Below are 23,373 nucleotides of genomic sequence, written 5' to 3'. Positions count from 1 at the left end.
TCCTGCTGTAACCCCATGCATGCTTTTTTTTTTTTTTAATCTCTGTTCATTTTAAACCTATCTATAAAATGTAGGCGGCGAGCTTCAACCAGCAAGTACCACTGGATACTCCTCTCCCTTATAAGTGACAATGCGAAACTTTGTAAATATGCTTTCTATCAAAATACTCAACATGTGCCAGTCATGATAACCTCCACATTGGATGCCTTCATGTATTCTCTCTAATATTATTGTTTTTCTTATTTATCCAGGTCTTGTCATACAGTAAATTACAGTACGTTAGTCAAGAGTGAGACATTTTCCATGAAACATCAGCCTACGGAGCTAATAAAGTAGATAATTCTCCCTTCTAAGATAAGCACTGTGCTATGAGTTACTTTTAAGACATTTAAAGTTAAGGAACCTTTTCACCTTGCAGAAAGACTCTTTCACGTGGAGATGGATGGTATTATTTGACTCACGCTGAGTATGATTTTACCAGAAACAATGACTAATCTCTGCTTTTATGAGAAATGGATTTAAGTCCATGTTCACTTGTTGGGAAAGATTTTTGAAGTAGTCAAATAATGATTTAAAGTATTGTGCTAAGAAGGATTTAAAAAAAAATAATGGTTGTGGCAGAATTTATGCTAACAATGGATATCTTAAGAGATGATGAACTATGAAAAAGCTTTGCAAGTGCTTCCTAAAATAAATGCCAAAAATGAGTTATTATACTTCTTCCTGGTGGGGTTGCCTGCTTTCTTTGAGTCACTGAGATAATTCTGCATGGACAACATAGACATAGAGCTAGAAATTATGACTGACACCTGGGTTCCCACAGACGGCCAAGGCAGTTATAACTGTGAAATGCAGGAAACTCTCATCAACACTTTGGTACCAACTACACATGAAAATTAGTTGCCAAATGATAAATATTTCCAAAATTTTACCATGTTTACATTATTAGGTCATTATGCACCTTAATCACAACTGGTTGGTATAACGATGACAGATTCACTTGATTAGACTATATTAAGAAATAGATAGTTATTTCTAACAGTTCTGGATGCTCAGAGATCTGAGGTCATAGGACAATATGGCTGGACTTTGCTGAGTACTGTCTTCACAAGTTACAGATTTTGCAAGGCGGAGACTGGCGGGAAAGACATATAAGAGAGTGGCAGAGGGGAGAAAGATAGTGTTTTTTTTTTTCAAATGATCCCAAACTTTCATAAAAATATTTTCATTTTTCACTCTGCCAGGCCAAGGTTATTATAAATTTGCAAATCTAACAGAAATACTTTTTAAAAGCTACAAATTACATTCTCCCACCAGTGAACAATTCTATTCTTCAAAGGAAAACAAACATTAAAACAGGAAGGTGTAGGAATGCTTTCACAACAAACACAAAGAGCCAGATGGCACTGGACAAATCCTGTTGTACCCAACAATGCATCGAGTACTAGCCTAAACACCGTGGACACTCCCAGGCCAGCATAGTGATACCAGATACCTGATGCCAGAGTAGAGTAACCCTCATAGGACACTGGAGATAAGACTCCAGTGAACATGCTTTAATTACATTCCTCTTTTACTCACAACTTCTACACCATCTTATTTAACAATATAATTTTTACAAAGTTTTTTTAAAAAGCAAACTAGGGCTATCTTTGGCATTGTTTAAAATGGTCATTACTAAACAGCTGCAGGCAGTTACTAGGGGAGTGTCATATCTAAATGTGTGGCTTCCCCACTCAAGCAAGCAGAGGGGTTGGTGGTAAAAATCTGCTTTTATCTCTCATATCCTTAAAAAAAAGGATAGTACAGGATGAGATGGCCACACCAACCAACCACTGAGGTCACAAGTAGAATGCAAAGTGTATCAGAAATCTACTCTGTTTGGGACTTCTGTTCTACTCTTTAAACAAAAATTTTCAATAAGGCTTTCATTTCTTCTCCCAGCTGGACACAATGCTTCAAGAAGTGTCTTTTACTATTCAGTCATCTCTTCCACCATGTTTATTTCTTTCTTTTTTTTTCTTTTCTTTTTCTTGGTAGTGTCGCTGGTCTCATCTGCAGCCTCGGACCCACTTGCTAGCTCAATTTGTGACTTTTTCTCCTTCTCCTTCTCCTCGTCCTCCTCTTGCACCTCCTCCTCCTCCAATTGAGGAACTGCTGGAGGAGTCTTACCACTTTCACTCTTGCTCTCCCTCTTTCTTCTTATGATTTTTTTCACTGCTTCAGCCACAAGTGCTTTCATACCAGAATCACCATAGTCAACATAACACTATTTCAGGTGGCAGGGGTGGTGTCTGTGGGTTTGCTCTGCTTTACCAGAAGGTCCTGCTTGATCATCATCTCCTGGCTTGCCTTTGGACCTAAACCTCACTTATGAGGATAAGTGTCTCTCTCATGATCACCCTCTTTATCTTGGCTACTACACCAGTGTCAAGCATAGATATTAGTGCTGTGGTCATCGATGCAATGGACATGCCAATGGATTCCCCCACACACACACTTGATGGTAATGACCACAGTCTCCTGGTTGACCTCAATGTTATCCTCATATCAGAGAATACGTAAAAGCATGATCTTGGCCCCATAGCAGATTGCATTCATTGCACTATCTTTTATAACCATACGTTTATGTCAACAGTTTTTCCAACAGGTAAACAATGCACTGCAAGTAATTCTCATCCTTATGGTTATCATACAGCCACTGAGCATTGAGTACATAATTCATTGTCACTTTGTGGTTCTTTTCACTGGTGACTCCAGAACGCACCCTCTGAAGTTCCTGCATCGGACCATCAATTCCCAGCAAGGTGTATGCATAGTGCCCAAATGTAGGTGCCAGTTTCATAGCTCACCCAAAAGATTCCTGATCTTTCTGGATCATACTCTATAATTTTGCTCTCATAAGCAGTCCTCACTCATAGCTGACTCTTTATTGAAATAATAGGGGGTTTGCTGAAACTAGGCATTTGTCAGAGTTTCTGGGCACTAGAAAGCAGAGTGCCCACGTACTCTTTTCCTGTACTCTGTTTTGATTTCATCAACTGAGTGGCTAGTTCAATGAACACAAACACCCAGTCACCAGTGTGCCTCTGTGGCCTGTCTTCTCTAAAGTATTTGTGAGAACCAGGCTACTGACTCATGGGAAGAGGGGTTAGAGGGTGTGTCAAAACTGATGAAATATGTCCCGATATAGTCCCCAGTCTCCCTCTTCAGAGGATTTAAACCACAAGAAGTAAATGTATGTTGTCCTTACATTTAGTTTATCAAAATTCTTTAATAACAAAGGCCACTGAGAAGTGTCCAGTTGAGCCAGTTTGGATTCTAGTTTGATAAGAAATTCTTCAGCATACTATATTTCAGCTATATCTTCTTTAAGTAATGGCTTCCAGTCTTCTTTCTTCTTATGCTTCTTTGGAAAAGTAATTAGTTCTGCATCTGCCATTTTGCACTGTACTACATGTGTTCTGCCCAAGCTGCTACTAGCTAGGAGACTCTGATAGACTTCCTTTTATGAGACCACTAATCCTACTATGAGGGTCCTACCTCATGACATCATTTTAACCCATAGTCTAGTGACCATTCTAAAATCTACCTATTTGCAGTTAAAACTTTGGCATATGAATGCTGAGGAGATGGATACAGTCATTGTCTATATAAAACTGTTAAAAACCAAGCAAGCAAAACCAGAACAAAAGGCTCTGTGGGTTTCGTCTCTCAGTGGTCCAAACCAACAACCTTGTTAATCCATGTGTATTACATGTATATAATAAGGTGCCGTAAGGTAGAAAGAATCTTATTTCATGGTGTCATCAAACATAACAGTGCATGGTAAGAATTAATTGCCTGCAGGATGCCTAAGTGATTAGACAACCGAGGAATGCAGGAAGAGAGAACAGACATAGAGACACTGGACATAATACCAGCCTTAAAGGAAACCTTGGACCACTATAATATGGAATGCCCTGTATGTAGTACAGACAGCATGTGGCTCTAGAAAGAAAGGCCTCATCGTAGAGATAGATAGCTTGGAATTGTAATGACCTGAAATAATGCAGAGAAGGAATTACTAAGTGATGGATTTTGTGATAATAAGCTATAAAGTTTATAAGATATAGTCTTTGTACAGCAGATGATACACATTTGTTTCAAAGATGGTGAAGGAAAATAATTACAGAGATTTAGGCCCTAGACAAAAGTGTGCTAACTTTCAGTCACTGAGTCCATAGCAATGAAAGTTTGTTCCATCTTCATCTTTGACTTTGTGCTCTTTGTTCTTTTTAAGACTCACTTCAGTTTAGAGAAATTTTAGACTGACTGGAAAATATAAAAATTTCTCATGAATGTGAAGGTCTTCCCATACCTTTGCATGATCAGTGACTTGTGATAAATGTTTAATGAACTGTGTCAGCCATTACATCATATAGAGTATGTTCACTGCTCTACAGAGCCCCTCCTCTCTTACGTGTCCCTAATTGGAAACCACTGGGGCTTTGTCATAGAGTTGAAGATAAACATTGTGTGGCCATTTCGTAAACTTGTGTACTAAGAATTATGTGGAATTGCTTAAATGAAGATACATAGAGATGCTCTAGAGCCTACTATGTCAGTATTTGGTGTTGGCTAGTATTCCATTGTCTGGAAGTGAAGTAATGTATTAATTCTCTTACTGAAAGCCGTCCGATTTACTTAGAATGGAAGTAAATAGTACAACTATTTAACACAATTTTATGAGCATAAGTTCAATGGTATACATACCCCTCAAATATAGTAAGCCACCTCTTTGACCATAAAAAGATAGTCATTGACCCTAAACCCAGGAGTCCTTTCACACAATTTTTTTTCATAATAAATCAAGACATTCTGGTGAAGTTTTTGGAAAACAATTCCATTGACATTTTGGCTGTATGTACACATTTTAGAGTAAATTGTTTAAGATATAAAGGTTAAGATGAAAATAATGGAATTCTCTGAAAAGGGCCTTAGCAAAATTCTCAATAATAAACCATGGCATAACAATGATACAATGTATCTAAAATTGTAGAGATCACAGGTAGGCATGATCACAATTTAATGCTTCAGGGTAGGGACAAGGAAAATTGAAGGGGAAAACAAGATTAGGTATTTTTATTAAAAAAAATCAAATTAACAACTCACTGGATTATTCAAAATGATAAGTTTCAAAATGGCTTTTTGGTTTCTAAATATCGTGTGCCTTGGCTGTATGCACTCCCTCATTGTCCACTCTGTTCTGCTCCCCATTCCAGCCAGTCCTTCCTTTTCACAGATAATTTGCTTTCTCCCTTCATGTATGTAAATATAAATGGACGTATCCATGACTACTACCTATCTATATAATTTAAGTTCTTACTATTAAAGATAATGTAGAATGTGTCTCTCTGTGTCCAACTTATTTCATTTAATATGATGATCCTATTTTCATGTGAATAACATTTCATTATTTATAGTGAACCACATTCCATTTTTATAGTATACACTGTGTGCTTTCTACCTGCTCTTATGTTCAGGTCCATTTGGATCTACTCCATCCCTTGGCTCTTATGAATAGTGACTCAGGAGATATGGATGTGCAAACCTCTCTGTGGTTCCATCTGCATTTACATCCTTAGTGACTTGTATAATTTATGTCCCAAGTGATTTATAAGAGTACCCTGTGAAGCTATTTCACGGAGTACATTAGATCTCAGATCCAAGCTCTGTTTATCTGTTTTTATTTATTATTGTTGTGCATTAGGTGTGTGGTGAGCATCTCACCTGCATAGTACCCTTACATTTGATGGTCTTAAGGCTTCCACAATTTTGAAGAGACATTCTGACCTGCAGCCAGACTATTTGGAATTTGCATGCACCATAACACCTAAACTTACTACATCTTGTAAAATAGTGGTGTGGGCCTTTCTCAAATCTGTACAGTTTTTCATTTTAGACTTCCTGAACCTAGAGCAGTCTAAGTTTTCCAGGTGTCTTGGCCCAAATGCTGCATACTCTCGAATGCCATAGGCACACAACTCAGCTTTTGCTATTTTGAGATGTGTCATTTAAGTTGTTTTTGAGATCAAGCATGTTTGAAAGTCCAATAATAAGCTGGTTTGTTCTCACTGTTAGTTTGAGAATGATCAAATACTATTTGTTATGAGAAAAAGGTACATAAGTAACATTTGGATAGAACCTATCTTTCCATGTCTTTTAAGACTCAATGCAATGAGTTCCATTTACTTCTGTAATCTCATTCTTTTTGTCCAGTGTCTAGTGACAGGTAGTAATGTAATCAGGGAAACATAATTATTGCTTTAGAGTGTGTTTTAAATTATCAATATTAATAACAAATACATGTCCAAATTTACACTGAAATATGCATCAAGTTCTGCTACAGAAACTATTTCTCTTAGTTTCTTTTTGCTGCTGGGCTTGTCACTCACTGGACTTCTCTATCAGAGTTTAAATGGATTCTCTTTTAAACTGTGAAGTGACTTGCAAAGGTCTGTCTTAGAAGAGCACATAGATGTGAAAATAAGTGAAAGAAGAATGACATGTTTGTGTTGGGTGTTCAAAGCAGCAAGGCCCCAGAGCTGAGCCTCACAGAGGAACAAACCTGAATAAAACATGGGTGCCACTCCTGGAGGAGCTTCCCGATTGGCAGAGGAGCTAATGCATGGAAATCAATACAATTCCGAGGGGAGAAACTGCATTCCAGATGTGAGAGATGACAGTCTCAAATAGGCAACATTCATTTAGACAGCAACCCTGGGAGCTATTTTTCTCAAAGAGATAGCATCTGAGAGAATATATATATATATATATATATATATATATATATATATATTCTTGTTTCATTAACAACTTTATGGGAATATATCTTGTCAGAGCATCAGGAATCCTAATTACTCCTATACATTGATTCTGTCTTTGGTCTCTGTACCATCTAGTCACACTTGGTGTCCTCATTCTGGACCCCTTATCTTCCACTTCAGGAGAGGATATAAAACACAAAAAGTAGGAGTAATTTTTCCAAGAGAGTGTGCTGTTTAAACATTGTTTTCATCTGTTAAGCACTCATTTTAAAAGCCTATTCTTAATCTTTACTATTAGTTAAATGTATTCACTTCCTGTCCCCCTTCTCTCTCTCTCTCTTTCTCTCTTGTTTCCCCTCTACCCCACCTCCTTCTGACTTCTTTTCTTTCTTCACCCACTCCATTCCTCTCCTCCAACTGGTTGACTGTACTTCCTTCCAACATGGCTACTTTGAGATTAAACTCTTTTGTCAATCTCAGAATGCACTGAGAAGATATTAAAGACTGCTGGTTTGTTAAACATATGTCATTTTCATAGCCCTATCATCTTACATTAGGATAAATTGCAAGAGACACACGGATCACATCTCAGTGAAAAAATTATCAAAAATTGTGGAACCACCTGAAATGTATTTTGAGTTTTCTTCACTGAACAACTATATAGAGTGCCTACTATGTTGCAGACACTATACTATTTTATTTTGTTAATATGGCAAATGAAACAAACTCTATCATCATATAAAGAGATGATATGGTCAATAGGAGAGAAGAAACAGAAAAGAAACTATTTTCAAATATCCAGTCATTTATGTTTGGGATTATTTAGGGTCATCTGATTGCAGTTCTGTTCAAAGGACTGCAAAATAAAAGTGATGTGTGTCAGGTTCAGGCAAAGATGGTTTGGGATCTTTTCATCCTCCTCCTTTATTTTTGAGTTTTATAATGGCATTGCATTGAGTAACATCATCAAACTAAGGTGAAAAGAAGAAAACACCATTGTTCTGAGATCCCACCAAGAGAGATAGCTTGGTTATTTCTTCAGAAAGGAGAAGAATCACTTAGTCAAACTCATCCAGCTAATCACAACGATATGAAAACCCTCACGTTGGGTAGAAACTTACAAAATGGCTTCTGAGGTGAGATGCAGAGGGAAAGTGTCAGGAAATGTTGCTCCAAGATGTGTCAGAACTGTCAATGTTGATGTGTTTTCACATGTCACTGATGCTTCACTTTGCACAATATAAAAGGGTACTATTTAAAAAAAAGTTAAGGGAGCTTTAAAGACAAATGACAAAGTATAATAATAAAAAATTAACTGTTAGTAGGGAATTTGAAAAGAAGCCTATTCAGGCTGCCCGTATAGCAAAGGAATGGTAAAATTAGTATAAGCTCTTCATCATTTGATACCTGAGAATAACACTTGGTCATCATGTTGGTGGTTAAAATGAGACTGACAAAATACTAGATTGAAAACAAAAGGTCCAGCACTTTGAGACTTTTACCAGGTATTATACTTTTAGGACATTTTCTGGCATTGATTGACAAGTAAACCTATATGCAGAATCCCCCTGTCCCCGCCTTCACCCCCCCCCCAAAAAAAAAAACAACTTGGCTTCAATGCTTGCTGGTTTTGAGACAAGAATCTTGCTGTTAACTTCTTCTAGAAGCAATTTCATCATGTGTCAAAAGGAATAATGGTGCCCTTGGATGCATTATTGTAAGATACATGAATTATATGTATACATGGTTTATCAAAATGCCTGTCATAAAAAGGATACTCAAATTCAGTGAGAATTGTTAGCTTATAATAACCATTCCTGTAGACATGATCTCCATGAAACCCTTTACATCTTGGTGGTATTATGAGACTTAAAAGACACCTGTGACATCACAGTCATGTTTCCTTCCTTTTGTGCACATGGTCTAGGTAACAGGAAAGGATGAGCCTCATGTTAGGACAGGTTGAAAGTGAAAGTAAAATGTAGGGACATTATTGTATGTAATAAATTAGTTACTAATGAACTCTGCTTCCCTCTACCTTTCTTCCTTGCAAAGGTTTCTTCTATTTAAAACAGAATATTCCCTGACCTTATTTAAAAGGCTGGATCTTCCTTTCTTCTTTCTTGTTTACCACTGAGTCTGAAGAAACTCAAAACAGAAATGTCAAGGCATAAAAGAACTTGTATCTTCAGAGAAAGGGCAAAAGCTGAGTAGAGAAAAAGATCAATATTTCATAATAAGCTTCAGCAAAATAGAAATGTTCAGCAGCCAACAGAGTTTCATCCCACTTCTGGAGACAGACACCCAAGACACTGGTGTCTTACAGAACCAGATATGCTTTGGATCCGTGATATCATCCCAGTCACCTTCTATGCCAGATTCTCATACTTCTTCACAACACAGTGAACAGCAATGCTTTCCTCCTGAAAGTTATGAAAATATTGTGCGCTGCTATCTGTTGTTTTTGTTTGTGTGTTTTGTTGTTGTTGTTGTTGTTGTTGTTGTTTGCAGTGCACTCAAACTATCAGTGTGAAAGAAACCACTTCTCACTGTGTATACAATTTCAGCCACCACAAATATGTCTTTAAAAGGGGACTAGAAATATTCTACCCTCAAGAAAGTTCTCACCGAGAACTTTGCCAACCATAGCATGTCAAAAAGTACTACTTTCCTGTTTAAAGATTTACTGTTTAAAAACTTAAAAGGAAATCAGTATCTTACAGCAACAAAGGCAGGAACCTTTTCCTAATTACTCCTATAATTACTCATTTCTGCGGTACTTCACTACTTGGACAGTAGTATGTCTAGCACATGAAAAGCATGTAGTAAGTTATAGATACCATTTCAATTTGAAATGAAAAATTATGGTGTAATACTTTGTTCATGTTTTTCCACTTGAAATTTCTCTGCCCATTTTCCAACAGTTCTATTACTCTGTGAATTAAAATGTACACTTGAGAGAATCTACTTCATGTCAGGTGTGCTAAGAATAGTTATTAGATATGCCCTTCATCTAAACTTAGATATCATCTATCCTCAGCAGGATCAAAAAGAGCATTGCATAGGAAACTAAGAGAATTAGCAGCAGTTTTTGCTATGATTCTCCATTTCTGTTGCCTGAGTCCAATTTTACTTGGAAATGAGAACTTTGGTCTGTAAATAAATGCTTGTGGAGAATGGAAAAAGGCAATACTTTGAATAAAACAGAACTTTTGATATGTGAAGGCTGAGTTATTTTTAATAAAGTGCAATTTTGTTATTCAAAGTACATTCAAGAACCCACAGCCTCAGCAGTATATAGCATGTTGGAAGTACAGTATATTGAGTTATCCCACACATTATCCCAGAAACTTACTGTATCAGTCTGCATTTGAACAGGATATTAGGCAAATATCTGTGCCAGGAATATTTGAGAAGCACAGGGAACATCCTCCCTCCCGTTAGCCAGGGACTTCCAAGGCATTTCAGTGAAGAGAGGAAATACGGTGTGCTAATGAGCAATTCACAGTAAAGGATTTCACAGAGATAAAGAAAATGAAATTATGATCTTCTGTGTCTTGAGGAGAAAGCCATGACTGTAAGTGGTAGGAGCCATATGTGCATCTAGACTTGATTGGGTGCCTGACATTTTCCATGTCATCAAATAGAAAAAGAAAAATACCAGTAAGCTTGAGAAGAATTTTCTCTCTCTGACTTTGAAATATGTACAGCGCAGTTGATGTTCCTTGCTTATTTTTTTTTAAACCTCTCTTTCTGAGAACTAACATAATCCTTCTCTAACAACAGCCATCCAAAGATATCCAAATAATTTTAATAACACAACACCCTTCCTCGCCTTTCTGTAAAAGCCTTCTGTGAAAGTCCTTATTAGTCACAGATGCCATGTGTGCACATTTGGTTACTTGTAAAAGCACATTGTTACTTCCAGCCTACTGGAACTAACAGTTACTTCCATTGTTACATTCATGACGTTTAGGAAGCCATTCGCAGCCATGGACGAAGTGGCACATATAAAGCTTGCCCAACACAAACATTCCCAGGGAAGATCAGACAAGGTAGTGGATTTAACAGTGTTACTTAGCTTTTCCTATTACAGACAAGTATCTTTAACACCATTTGTTTAGTTCAAAGTTTTTCTTAATTTTATGCTTGGTTTATTGATTTCACTCTTTAAAATGACCTTCAGATTCAATACAAAGTGTTGGCTGAGTTTGCTCCTAGTAAGAAGCTGTAGTATGCCTTAGAGAGGATGGAGTTGTATTCGATAAGCTCCTTACAGACACAGTTTATAGTGCTGCCAATCACAATTTTGGAGTAATGAATAATTATGTATATGCTAATTAGGATGTGAAATCATAAACATTGATATAATACTTTCTACATTAATCATCTATAAAAAAAAATATTTAGGACCACAACCTTGCATTTCCATAAAATCAGTGAGGGCAAAATCGGTGTTTAAGGTGTACATTATACCTTTTATTATGTTCAGTACTAGTGATCGTCTCCATATGCTTTTTGTTGTGAAGTATATACAGTCACATAGTTATTGTTTTATTTTTAACTATATACAAACCAGATAGATAGATAGATAGATAGATAGATAGATAGATAGATAGATAGATAGATAGGTTATTTTGAAGTATATTCTTTTATAATTCATATCTAGCAAGAAAAATCTTAGGCTCTATTTTTCCTTAAGAAATGACAGGTAAATTTGATAGTGACATTATTTCTAGGCCAGTTATTTATGTAGCAGAAGACATTTAAGTTCAGGGGAGAATGATGGATAATCCTCTTGGATTGGATGATCAATAACGACTGGATTCTCCAGAAAATACTTCCAACTGATGAAGAGTCAAAGCAGGTACACAAGTAGAGAGAGGGGCAATCATAAACCAGGGGGCATCACAGGATTTGCGCATGGTGAGAAGACAAGGCACAAAGGCAAAGTCAGCATGTTGTAGCATGGTGTGAGAGCTATGGGGTCGAGCGAGAAGATGCTGTTTGGATATTAGATCCAAGTGAAAATGACACATTGACAGACATTGAGGGCACAGATGTCTTGGGCATCTGGAAGCTATCAAAGAGTTAGAATTCAGTTGGTTGTAACACTAAATGATAGAGTTTCATTTTCCTTAAAGGATGATCTATAGACTCTTGTTCATAGAGAAACATGAAGTAAAAATAAGATACTTTCAAAAGTGCAAAAAAAATTAAACATTTTTCATCTATGTCTATGGAAAATGCAAAAACATCTTCTAATGAATGGCCAAGGCGGCTTGTTTTGCCATTTCCTGTCACAAGTCACTTCCATGTGGGCTGTCTCATACCTCCTCACTGAAAACAGAAGGCCTATCATGATGACCAACCATCCTTATAGTTGAGAGGTCAACTCCTGAATCCGAGTTGTGATAACACAAGTAACCTCTGACCTAGGCAATCTCTAGATAGCTAAGCATTATTAAAGTTAGTGGGAGATGAGGGTATGACCCAGACAGGGGAACCAAAGATTTATCAGATTTGTTATATAAATGGAGGTAAAGGAAATAAAGAAGACAGAGATGCTCTTAAGTTGACAGGAAACTCTTATATGCGTAGTTGAAGGTAATGTTAGAATTTTGCAGGCATTTGTGGGTTAGGTCTATATTTCTAAAAGAGAGGAAAGAGACAGAATGAAGGTACAGCTTAAATAAACTAAAATCCATATAAATATTTACTACTGAATCCTATAGCAGTGACATGAGATTCTTCTGTGGAGACATGACAGGGACAGCATGAACAGAAAGCTGTTACTCACCTCCGGAAGGTTCTAGAGATTCCAGCAGCTTTGGGAAACCCGCCATCAGGTGCTAGAGTAGGAAATGGCTGTCAGAACACTAGAGGAACTTCTGCTCCAGAGGTCTTACAAGTAAATTAACTACATACACCATAGTTCTAAACCAGTCATGAAAGACCAACGGCACTCGGTTGAAAACCAAACGCAAAGATTCAGAAAACAGTACAATAGTGAGATATAGGAGTTTCTGTGTCCCATGAATTTGAAGTACGGTCTGTTTCTCCAATTTGGATTTTGTGCCTTCATTTCCTCACATGCACATGAGTCTTTTAAAAAGTACTTTTCACAAACAACTGGCATGATTCCTGGTTCATGAGGGTTCATTTTTGATAATAATTTTTATGGAAGTGAAAGTAAAAATCTGAGCCTGCGGCAGGATTGCTTGCTCACTGGATAAAAATGCTTGCCCTGTAAGCTTAAAACATTGAGTCCAGTCCTCCTAACATACAGTGGAAGGAAAGAATTGACTCCTGAAAGTCATTCTTGGACCTATGAAGGCATATATGCATGGCACATCTAACACATAGCATACATATAAGCATGTGTGTACACTCACAATAAGAATGAGCATTTTAATAATTAAGTCATTTGGGACATATGAGAACTTTATAGGGCACCATTGGCTCGGGGGGGGGGGACTTCCTCTGTGTGTTTTTAAGATGTAAGCAGAAAATAGAGCAGTCCCCTGACCATACATGCCAGTGTCATTATTCATTTGTTTCATTTTAATGAAATTAAGTCAATTATAATCTAGTGCCACATTACAGGAGTATGAGCATGACTAATAGGACTTACTTCCTTGACTGTGTCACTCTCTTTTGTGCTTATCAGCACTTCTAGTTACGGACTGTTAAATATTCTCTACAAGGTAGTGAAAGAGAGAAAGAGACTATATGTTCCTCCAGGTACTCAAAGCACTAGACTACTCAAATACTGGGCAAGAACAGATCAATCACCCTACTTCATCAATTCTCCGTTGTCGTAGTTCATTTGTATTCACCAGAACTCTTAATGATCCAAACACAAAGTCTTTCATTGCACCGTTCTCAGGCCCCACTGCTCCCCAATGCTTTTGTTTCTTCTATTTCTAACAAGCAGGCCGACATTAGGGAATAATGTTGCTGACTAAACATTTCTATTCCATACTTATTTTATCAAAGCATTGGGTGACCATTCTGAATTGTTTTATTCATGGAGTGGGTACAAAGAACATATAATATTTGTATATTCCCCAGATGCAGAGATTCTGAACTCTGAGCAGGAGCTTATTTGGGAGAACCCTCTACTCTAACTTTTACCATAATTTAAGTACAATTACTTTAATTTGACACTATCTTGTAGAGTTACTTTTTTTAATATGAACTTATAATTTTATGTATGAGTGTGCTTAAGAAACTTCTAATAGAATAATTCAAACAGCAAGAAAGTAGGAAGAAATTCCATATAATTGTTCATAATTCTACATGATGGACCAAATGTTCATGAAATATACATGCCAAAGAGAAGACTTATAAAATTGCTGTTGTATGGACACACACACATACACACTATGCGTACATATATGTGCCATTAACTGAGAGTCAGCTGTCTCTATATTCTGTGTGATATCTGCATATCTTGTTTGAACTCTTTACATATACAGCTAATCATATATATGACTTGAAAGTCTACCAGCAAAACTTTGCAGTAGAAACTAAAGAGTTCCTTGAGGCTAAAACTTGAAAAATATAAGCTGCAAAGATCAAAGCGTGTAGAGAATTGATTTGTCTTGTCTTAACTGTGATTTTTTTATATTTTCTTACAATATAGGTTCAGTGTCAAAATTAGAATTGCACTCATCATCTAAAGACCATTTGAGGAAAATGTCATGCAATTTAAGATATTACACTTTAAAGTCTCTACCATCATCTATATATACAATAATATATATGAGTTGACTGGATTTTGAAAATAGTGTTAAAGATATCACTCTGTTTTCTGACAGTCTATCTCCATATGAAATACTTCTTCAACTGTGTGCAATACTATTCACACCTTAATTCTATCTGTTCATTGTTGTTACTAGCTGCTGATAAGGTTCTTCAATACAAAATAAGGTGGGGAGGTAGGCCTTGTTTATCTATCTACCGTGAAAGGTCCAGGGAGACTGTTAAAGTGATGGCCCCATGGGACTGTTGGCAATGATTCTACTGTGAGTGATAAACCACCATGAGCCTGGGACATCCATGAATCCCCTTTCCCCAAAGCTAATAAAGTTAAATCAAAGGAGAATGGAATCTTTGGGGGAAATGCAATGACAATTGGAAGGTAATATTTTATTAAGGAAGTTGAGAGATGTGTTCTTTGGTTTGTTTTCAGGGCTACTTTATAAAGCTATTTGTGTAATGGAAGCCCAGTGGAAGTTACTAATGAGAAGGATCAAGCTAACAGCTAACAATAATTCTCTCCATTTGAGTCCTTCAATTTGCACTAATTTGCTATAAAAAAAAATCTTAGCTGAAGGTTTGTTAGACCTTTGTCACTTGCTGCCAAGCTTCTTAGCTTCCTCAGTGGGCACAAAGGGTGATTTTATTGATTTACTGTTTGCAAAGATTTGTCTCTAGTGAAGACCATGTTACAGCAAATCGAGCCACTTCAAACACAAATACTATCTTTAAAAACTCTGCTCAGGATGACTCATACAGCATTTTTAAAATTTATTTTGCTTCCAAGGTCAAGAGTAAGAACCATTCTATGCTTAATCTATTATTCCTCAGTGAATACAGAAAATAATATATGTTTACCTTTGCCTTCTTAAAATGACAAAGTTTTTGGTAAGATTTCAGCATGGCCTACTTAGTAGTAGACCACTCTCTGTAAGTGTGATATTTTCTAAGCAGCATCTCTGGCCTGTATGCCCCTGTCTGTTCTGAGTGTAAATGTAATGATTCAAAGGTCAAACTGGGGGAGGAGGTGGGGTGAAGAACTCTGGGAAGGAGGGCCAGGAAAGGGAGGCAACATTTGGAATGTAAATAAATAAATTTTATTTTTTTAAAAAAAGGTCAACCTATAGATTCAAGAGGCACACATAAGTGTGCTGTTATTTTTCATTGAGAATGAGACTGTATTATATTCTATACATTTAAATCAATTTTGAATATACTTAGCACAAAATGATTATAATATTTACGGGGTGGGGTATGGTGATTTACAACACATATACCATCTGTAAACATTTTCAGGTTGTATGGAGAAATAGATTTCTTTGCATTTGGAAATTTCAATGTCTTTTCTGTTTGTTTGTTTGTTTGTTTGTTTGCTTGTTTTGTTCTTCATAAACATGAAATGCACAGTATGACCACCTTTCTGTGCTGTAGAGTGATACATGTTATTTTCCAAGATCATTGTGTGTACGTATTCATTATCTACCCTCTCTCTTTCTTCTCCCCTTCCTAGAAAAGGCACGTGGGTCTACTGTCTCACCTCTCCATAAGACTGAGCAGGCTGGCTACACACCCTGGTGTGCAATTTTCTAGGACTGCTGTACAGGTTAAATACACTGTATGCGTACGAAAATATAGCATGGATAATAGATTCCTCATAGATGGTATATAGTACACTATGTCCTAAACAGACTCTCAAGCAAGAATTCCCAAGCAAGTGACTTATTAAAGACAGTTTCCCAGCAGAAGGGACGAAACAGTGGAAGTGGAGCTAGAAATGGTCCGAGAGGGAAGGAAGCTAAGTAACACATTTTTCAGTGTCCTGAGCCAAGGCCAATCTGCAGAAAGGAGTTAAGGAACTTCAGATGTTTGTTCACACTGCTTTAAGCCAGAGAGTTGGGCTTCAAGCCTTTCTCACCTAATTAATCAATGCAGCTATAAGATGTAGTAGGCAATCAACTGTCTGGGACCTCCGGTCTTCTAACTCTGGATTCAGAAGCTACAAACATCCAAGGGGCATGGGGCAGAGGAGAGTCAGTCACAGGAGTCAGGAAGACCTTAGATGAAGCAAATGCTTAAAAGGGGGTCACCAGTCTTGATGACATGGGCCAAAGAAGATCTAGAAAGAATACCCCTGGTTGGCCCCACCGTATTCTACTGAAAGCTGCACTAATTCTCACTTCATTTTTCATGGTTTTCTGCAAGTTTTCCCTTGTTGGTTGGCCTCTCACTTGTGATGCTTTTGTGTCCTGGGTTGCAAGCTTTTTACTTTTCCAGAGCTAGACCTCACTACCAATGAGGGTGTGCTGGACCCAAAAGAATGTGGTGTTGGTTGGTTGTAAATTTCATTGGCACATAAGGCTGGCACAGCCACAGTACTTACTGTTTGCTACTCCTACACAGCATAATTACATGATCAATAGCTATACTTTGTACTTTAACCAATTACAGACGTGTCATAAAATTTACTTCGGTATTTCAGTAACCAACTTGGTGCATCTGAACTATCCTTCCTGTCAAAATCAAGAGTGTGACAACAGTTCTCTAGTGTATTCAAGATGAAAACAAGAATGGACTGGCAATTTAGATAAGAAACAATGCTTGATTCTCTCACATAAAACACTGAACCCAGGGACCTTTCAGTAACTGCCGGTCCAGACCCATGGCCATTAGCAGCAAATGTAATTGTGAGTTGAAGAGAGTGGGAGGAAATTGCTTTGGGCCCTTACTGGCTGGTCCTATTGATCTTGTAGGGCTATAAAGTGCTGTGTGTGTCTCTTCCATTGCAGACTGCCTTTGGGCTCCATAAATGGACAGAGAGTAAGAAAGAACCACCTAGTGAACTAAACCCTACTGAACTAAACCCTACTGGTCCAAACCAGCCGACTGGTCATATAACATTGTTCAGACCTAATTCAGTCCGAAGGGACCGCATTGCCTACTTTCAATCGCTGTCACTCAGGCAAAAGGAAATATTTCCCCAAGCTGTGTTTACCAGCCTGAGTTTGAGAAAGTGACATTTACTTTTAATTCATTCAGTAACCCTTTCCCTGGTATGTAATCTTCACAAACACTTCAGCTTCCAGTTGGGGTTTATACTGTGTCTTGAAAATTAATGGGCCCTGCCGTTGGTGCGTGAAAAAGAAAACCCGTCAGTTCTGCTGGGAATTACTCGGACTGTCCCCAGAAACCTAGAAGTTAACCTTGGAAAACACTGGGAAGTCTGCTCAAAGGGAAAAGAACGGGGCTCCCTTGAACTTTGTTCATTAGAAATTTTGGCTGGAACTAAAGGCTATTGTAGTCTTGTACACCCTGCATTTGCAAATGGAAACAAAATTCAAACAGTATGTGGAGCTGAGGGAACATTCTCAATACAGCTTGTGTCATTAAAGAGGCAAATTGCATCCTTTCAGACAGCTAATCCCTTCAGGCTGGTTTGTTTTTAACCATGATCTGTAAGCAAGTACAAACGATGTTTCTGAGGAAGCGTCAGGATAATGTGGGTTTCCCTTTGCTTCTAAACTGTGCCAGAGTTCCAGTTAGAGGAGTGGGCCAGAATGGATCCAACTGGGAACCTGTGAAAACTGTCTCTCCTTTCCCCTCTGCCAACTGGTCAGGCTTCACATTTAAAGAAACATGCAGACACACACACACACACACACACACCCTATGGGGAAGCAGGCAGAGAGAATGAATCCTTTTGCAAATTTTTAAAATAGTAATTACACGAAAACTAAATGGAATTACATTTATTTATCATGTAAGTGTGTGTTTATAGAGTTTGCCATACAGACAGGATTTATTTTTAACAGGAGCCCACTTGATTTTGCCAGAGAGACCATATGCAGTTTTCTTCAGCACTTGCACACAATAAATACATGTCAATATTTTCCACTGTGAGTGATTTTCATGCAAGCAAAACACCTGCTTATTGCTTTAGTTTGTCACTGGAAGCACTTTCTGAAAATTGTTATGTAAGTTTCTATTGGTCCAGTGTTTAAGCCATATGGTGTTTATTTCAAAGTCCCTTCTTTTATAGACAAGCTCAGTATAGGATTCTGTACTAGTGACTTCAATAATGTATTCACTCAGTAAGTTTGCATTAAGCACTTACTATACCTTTCATAGCTCAGGGCTAACACACTTGAGCTCCTCTGCATTGGACACTAATGCTCCATCTGGATTTTCTTTGCTTCCTTTTTGACTCCATTCCTCTTTAAGACATTCAGTTTTGAAATCTGAGAAAAATCTAAAAGTTACTCAAAGAAATAGAACAAGGCATGTGCTCTTAAGGCCAAGAAACAGTAGAAAATGGACATTTAGTAGAGGTTACATTTTGTCCCCAGAGGGACAATTTCTTAATGAATACATCTTGACTGACTTTTAAAAAATGTCTCATTAATGATGTTCAAAACCTTAACTGGATGGTTATTTCTCATGAACAGAACATATGGGGGATATTCTGTTCTTTTATTGAATATTCCCTGTAAAGTGTATTGTAAATGAATATGTTTTAGGCCTCTTGAGGGATATCAGAGAGTAGCTGAGGAGAGAGGAAAATGATGTTCTCATTTGGTATGTTAAAATCTGCTTTTAGCAAATATAAAAGTCTTAAAAGAAGAAAGCAATGTGTTTCTTAGTGCTTGGGTTTATTTTATTTATTGTCATTAACAGTTGAACGCTTGTCTTTATAGGAAAAGTCCGATGTGAAACAGGTAATAATAGATATTTCCAAGTTGGAAATATATATAGTGCAGAACAAAGTTTGGTGTCCTAACATCTGGTTTGAGTCCTTCTAGTCATTATAAAACCCCCAAGGTTAGGGGCTAGAGTCTTTGTGAAAACCGTTCTACTTAACTAAAATTTTGGAGACTGAAAATCAGAAGTGGAAGAGTTGACTCCAATATCTCTCTTCTGAGGACTCCTTTAGCTGCATAGATGTATTGCATATGGCACCATGGTCAGAGCACATGGAGAAAAGGTCACGTATGGAACAAGAAATAATAAAATGAACAGTTCTGGGTTGGTGAGATGGCTCAATGGTTAAGAGCACTGACTACTCTTCCAGAGGTCCTGAGTTCAATTCCCAGAAACCACATGGTGGTTCACAACCATCTGTAATGGACCTGATACCTTCTTCTGGTGTGTCTGAAGACAGCTACAGTGTATTCACAAGCATAAAATTAATAATAATAATAAATTGAACAGCCCATATCTCTATAGATATAGATCATTACACCCTGCCATTAAGTGAGCTACCTAGTTCCCATGAGAAGAGCATCAATACCTTCTGAAGTGAGAGCCCCAGTGAGCTTCCTCACTTCCTACTAAATGAGAACTAGTACTAACTCTTAAACATATCACCTACACGTATGGTATCCATTGATCTAGTTTAAGCAGCAAATAACACAGAGATAGCTGATTCCTGGGAGATATAGTGTGCATCCATTATACTGTTTATTGTGGCAAAAACAACTGAGGTTTCAACCACATCTCTTCATGCTTTGGAATCTTTCAAGGAGATTTCATTTTCACAGATCTTTTGCAACAGGGATAATTTCTGTGAGTCCTGGGTGACCTGAAACTCTTTCTGTAGACAAGGTTGGCCCTGAACTTAGAGATCTGCCTGCCTCTGCCTGCTGAGTGCTGCAATGGAAGGAATGAGCTGGCACACCCACCTTGAGACTATTCTCTTAAAGTTTCATCTATTCCAAAATCTGAACAGCATAATGGGACTATTTTTTGCTACTTGATTACTTTCAATATTAAGGATCTTGTTGCTTTACCCCAAAACATCTTTGGCCAGACTTATAATGTTTCTGTGGGTTCTTTGATCTATTAATTAAATATCATCAACCCCCAAAATATTTTCTAAATCATTGGGTTCACAAATAGTTTTAAACCATGTTTGTATATCATCAGCTCATAAACTCTACTAAACTGTCAAGTATAAGGCAGTTATATGTCAAGTATTTTGCAGGTTTTTGGGACTCCCCAATACAGGATAAGAATGTTTCCTTGGAAAGTTCATAAAAATTCCTTTCTTGAACAGTATCTAGCCTGCTGGAGTCAATCTTGAAAAAATATGTCTTAGTTTCATCTTTTGAAACAGCTTAATGTTAGAAAGTTATAATGAAAGTGCCAGTAGTAGACCCTTCCCAGGCAAACCTGTGCAGAACCCAGTTGTGCAAAAGCACAGTACACCAACTGTAATATTGATATATTTTCCAGCTCTCCAGACAATACTTTCATCCTTCATTCTTGATTGACTGCTCTCAGCTTTTACGCTCAGCACAAATACAAACAAAAACTCTGAGGGACAGGCATTAATCGGGCATCTTCATGGATGAAAAAAGGAGAAAGGCTTTAGTTTTCAATTTGTTTTCTTTGAAGAGTAGAATTACTTCCAAAGTTTCCAGAAGGCCAGAGGATGTAAACATGTCTGGAATTTTCCTCTCTGTTTTCACTCCTGCATCTTAAACATTCTTACCTGCATGCAATGCTCAGAGTAGTCAGTGGGCTTGTTGCCTATTTTAATTCATCTTAGTTAATTTCATTGAAACAGAGCTTTGTTCACTCATTTACAGACTATCTATTATTGATTTCATGCTGCAGTCACAGGACTCAGCAAGAAATCTCTCACACACACCTTTAGTCCTCAGTGCCTAAAGCCTTTTCTACTGTGAACTTTACAAAACAAGCTACCTGGCAATGCCTCAGAGTGGTGACATAGACTTCATTCAAATCATGCTAGTGTGGTAGAACTGTCAGATGGGAACCCATTACAAATAAAGTCAGTATCGCAGAGGACCCTAAAGATGAATCACCGCAAGGCACTGCATTTCGTTTGACACACATGTACAAATGGGAATTTGTCCAGTGAGGACAAGACTTCCTTTTAGGTTCCACAGCAAAAAGACACACTTTTGCATCTTTTAATTTTTTTATTATTATTATTTTCTTTATTTACATTTCAAATGCTATCCCGAAAATTCCCTATACGCATCTTTTAATTTAAAATCACGCACCTATTCGAATTTTAGAGTACACAGCCACATGCCATCAGTTAACATTCATGTTACATATCATAAAAACAAAGGGAAAAGCTAGCAATCAGCACTGGAAGCAGTTGAATGCAGGAGACTGATTCCAAGCTTCACCACATGCAGGGATACAATGAACTTTCGTTATTATCTGTTAAGTGGGTATAATAATAGAGGCTATCTTTTTGTCCCTGGTGACCCAGACTTCTCAAACCGAACCTTCTTGGCAGGCACAAAATGAAGATTCAAGAAACATCAATAAAGTTAAACAAGTTACTGTCTTGCTTAAGACAAGCAAGGTTCCATGACATGCAGTTAAATACCAAATGTTTGATTGGGAAGTGATTCCAGAAAGTCAGGTGAACTGGTTGGTGCTAGCCAATAAACAGAGAAAGCTGATAAAACACAGTGAGCTTGTGAGACACATCTCTGAGGGAAGCCTCAGAGAGCACATGCAGTGGACCATATCCTGTCTCTTGTCAACTGAGGGTAGCCCTGTGTCATGAAGGACATTTCTCTGAACCAAAGGACACTGACAGACAGGACCATGCACAACAGCAGCCATGCATAAAACTACCTTGAAAGATTTCCAAAGCAGGGTAAGAAAAAATGGTCTATTTTTGGTTACAATAAAACAGATAATAGTGTTTCCCTTCAATCAGGTTCAATTATACAAATTCTAGTCCAAAAACGCTTCAGTCCAGTAACAGTTATACTTTCTTGAGTTTTTGAAATGGCCCTTACAACAAAGTCTGCATGTTTGTATCAATGTGTATAAGGTATTAATGCTGTGTGATTAGCAAGCTGTCAAAGTCCTGAAGTCTTTAAGGCAGGCAAACTTTGTAATTATTGTTTTTTTGTTTGGTTGGTTACTTTGGTTTTGGCTTTTTAGGTTCAAGAGCTTATGAAATCAGAAACCTACTGCTAAGTGTGTGCCGTAGGTGGTAGGAGATGTTTCGGTGGGCTATTGAAAACAGAACAAAACTTTTATGTTTTATTTCTGTGAAAAGAACTCAGTATTGACAAGTAGCCATTTTCCTACTGACAATATTCTTCAAAAGAGAAGCTCAATTTAAGCATTTCAAAGCAAAGAGCAGTGAAAGCAGCCTCCAGCCTAGATGACTTGGTATTGAAGGAAAGATTAAGTTCTCAAAATAATGTGCGGAAGATGCAACCGGACTGACAAGGACTCTGAGGTCAAGCATTGGCATCAAACCCGAGCATCAGAAAAGTGTCTTGTACAGCTCTGGGCTCTCATAAACGCAGACTTTCCAATAGGAAACCTCCTTTTGCCTAGTTGGTCAGAGTAGTCCAAGTGACTCCCCCAACAGCATAGCTAACAGATGCCTCAAGGGAGAGTGAGACCTACTGCTGAGGACAGTGTATGTACTTGGGACAGGGAACTAGGAGGAGTCAAACTGAATCTGACTTAAAGCCTCCTTCCTACAGTCTAGAAAATACAATGCATGCTGCCAGGGGAGGGAAACGTGATTTATGGCAATCACATGTTGGTGGGAACAAATGACTGCTTAATTTGAATTAAGACCCATTCACAAAGAAAAAAAATAATCTCCCAGGAGCCTAGCAATGAATAACTCCTGGAAAAAGAGAACATGCCATGGAATGAGGCCCTTTGATTGTCCAATAGCAGAGTCAGCCCTGACGCCATTTACACACAAACCAAAAAAAAAAAAGGACTCAAAAGAATTTACTTATATTTATGAATACATGTACAGACATGATACACACATACATATATT

At 37.7% G+C, this 23,373-nt stretch overlaps 1 protein-coding gene and 1 pseudogene across 2 annotated transcripts in view; one reads left to right on the top strand and one right to left on the bottom strand.

Annotated features, from left to right (window-relative positions):
- The window catches only part of Kcnip4 (potassium voltage-gated channel interacting protein 4), a 1,094,684-nt gene that overhangs the window by 827,898 nt on the left and 243,413 nt on the right, over positions 1 to 23,373 (top strand). The gene's annotated exons all lie outside the window — the stretch shown is intronic.
- On the bottom strand, positions 1,976 to 3,442 carry LOC110330803 (annotated as a pseudogene).

Source organism: Mus pahari, chromosome 13 (genome assembly GCF_900095145.1).
Source record: "Mus pahari chromosome 13, PAHARI_EIJ_v1.1, whole genome shotgun sequence".
NCBI lineage: Eukaryota > Metazoa > Chordata > Mammalia > Rodentia > Muridae > Mus > Mus pahari.
The sequence above is the reverse complement of the archived record's forward strand: the minus strand, read 5'-3'. Positions and strand labels throughout refer to the sequence as shown.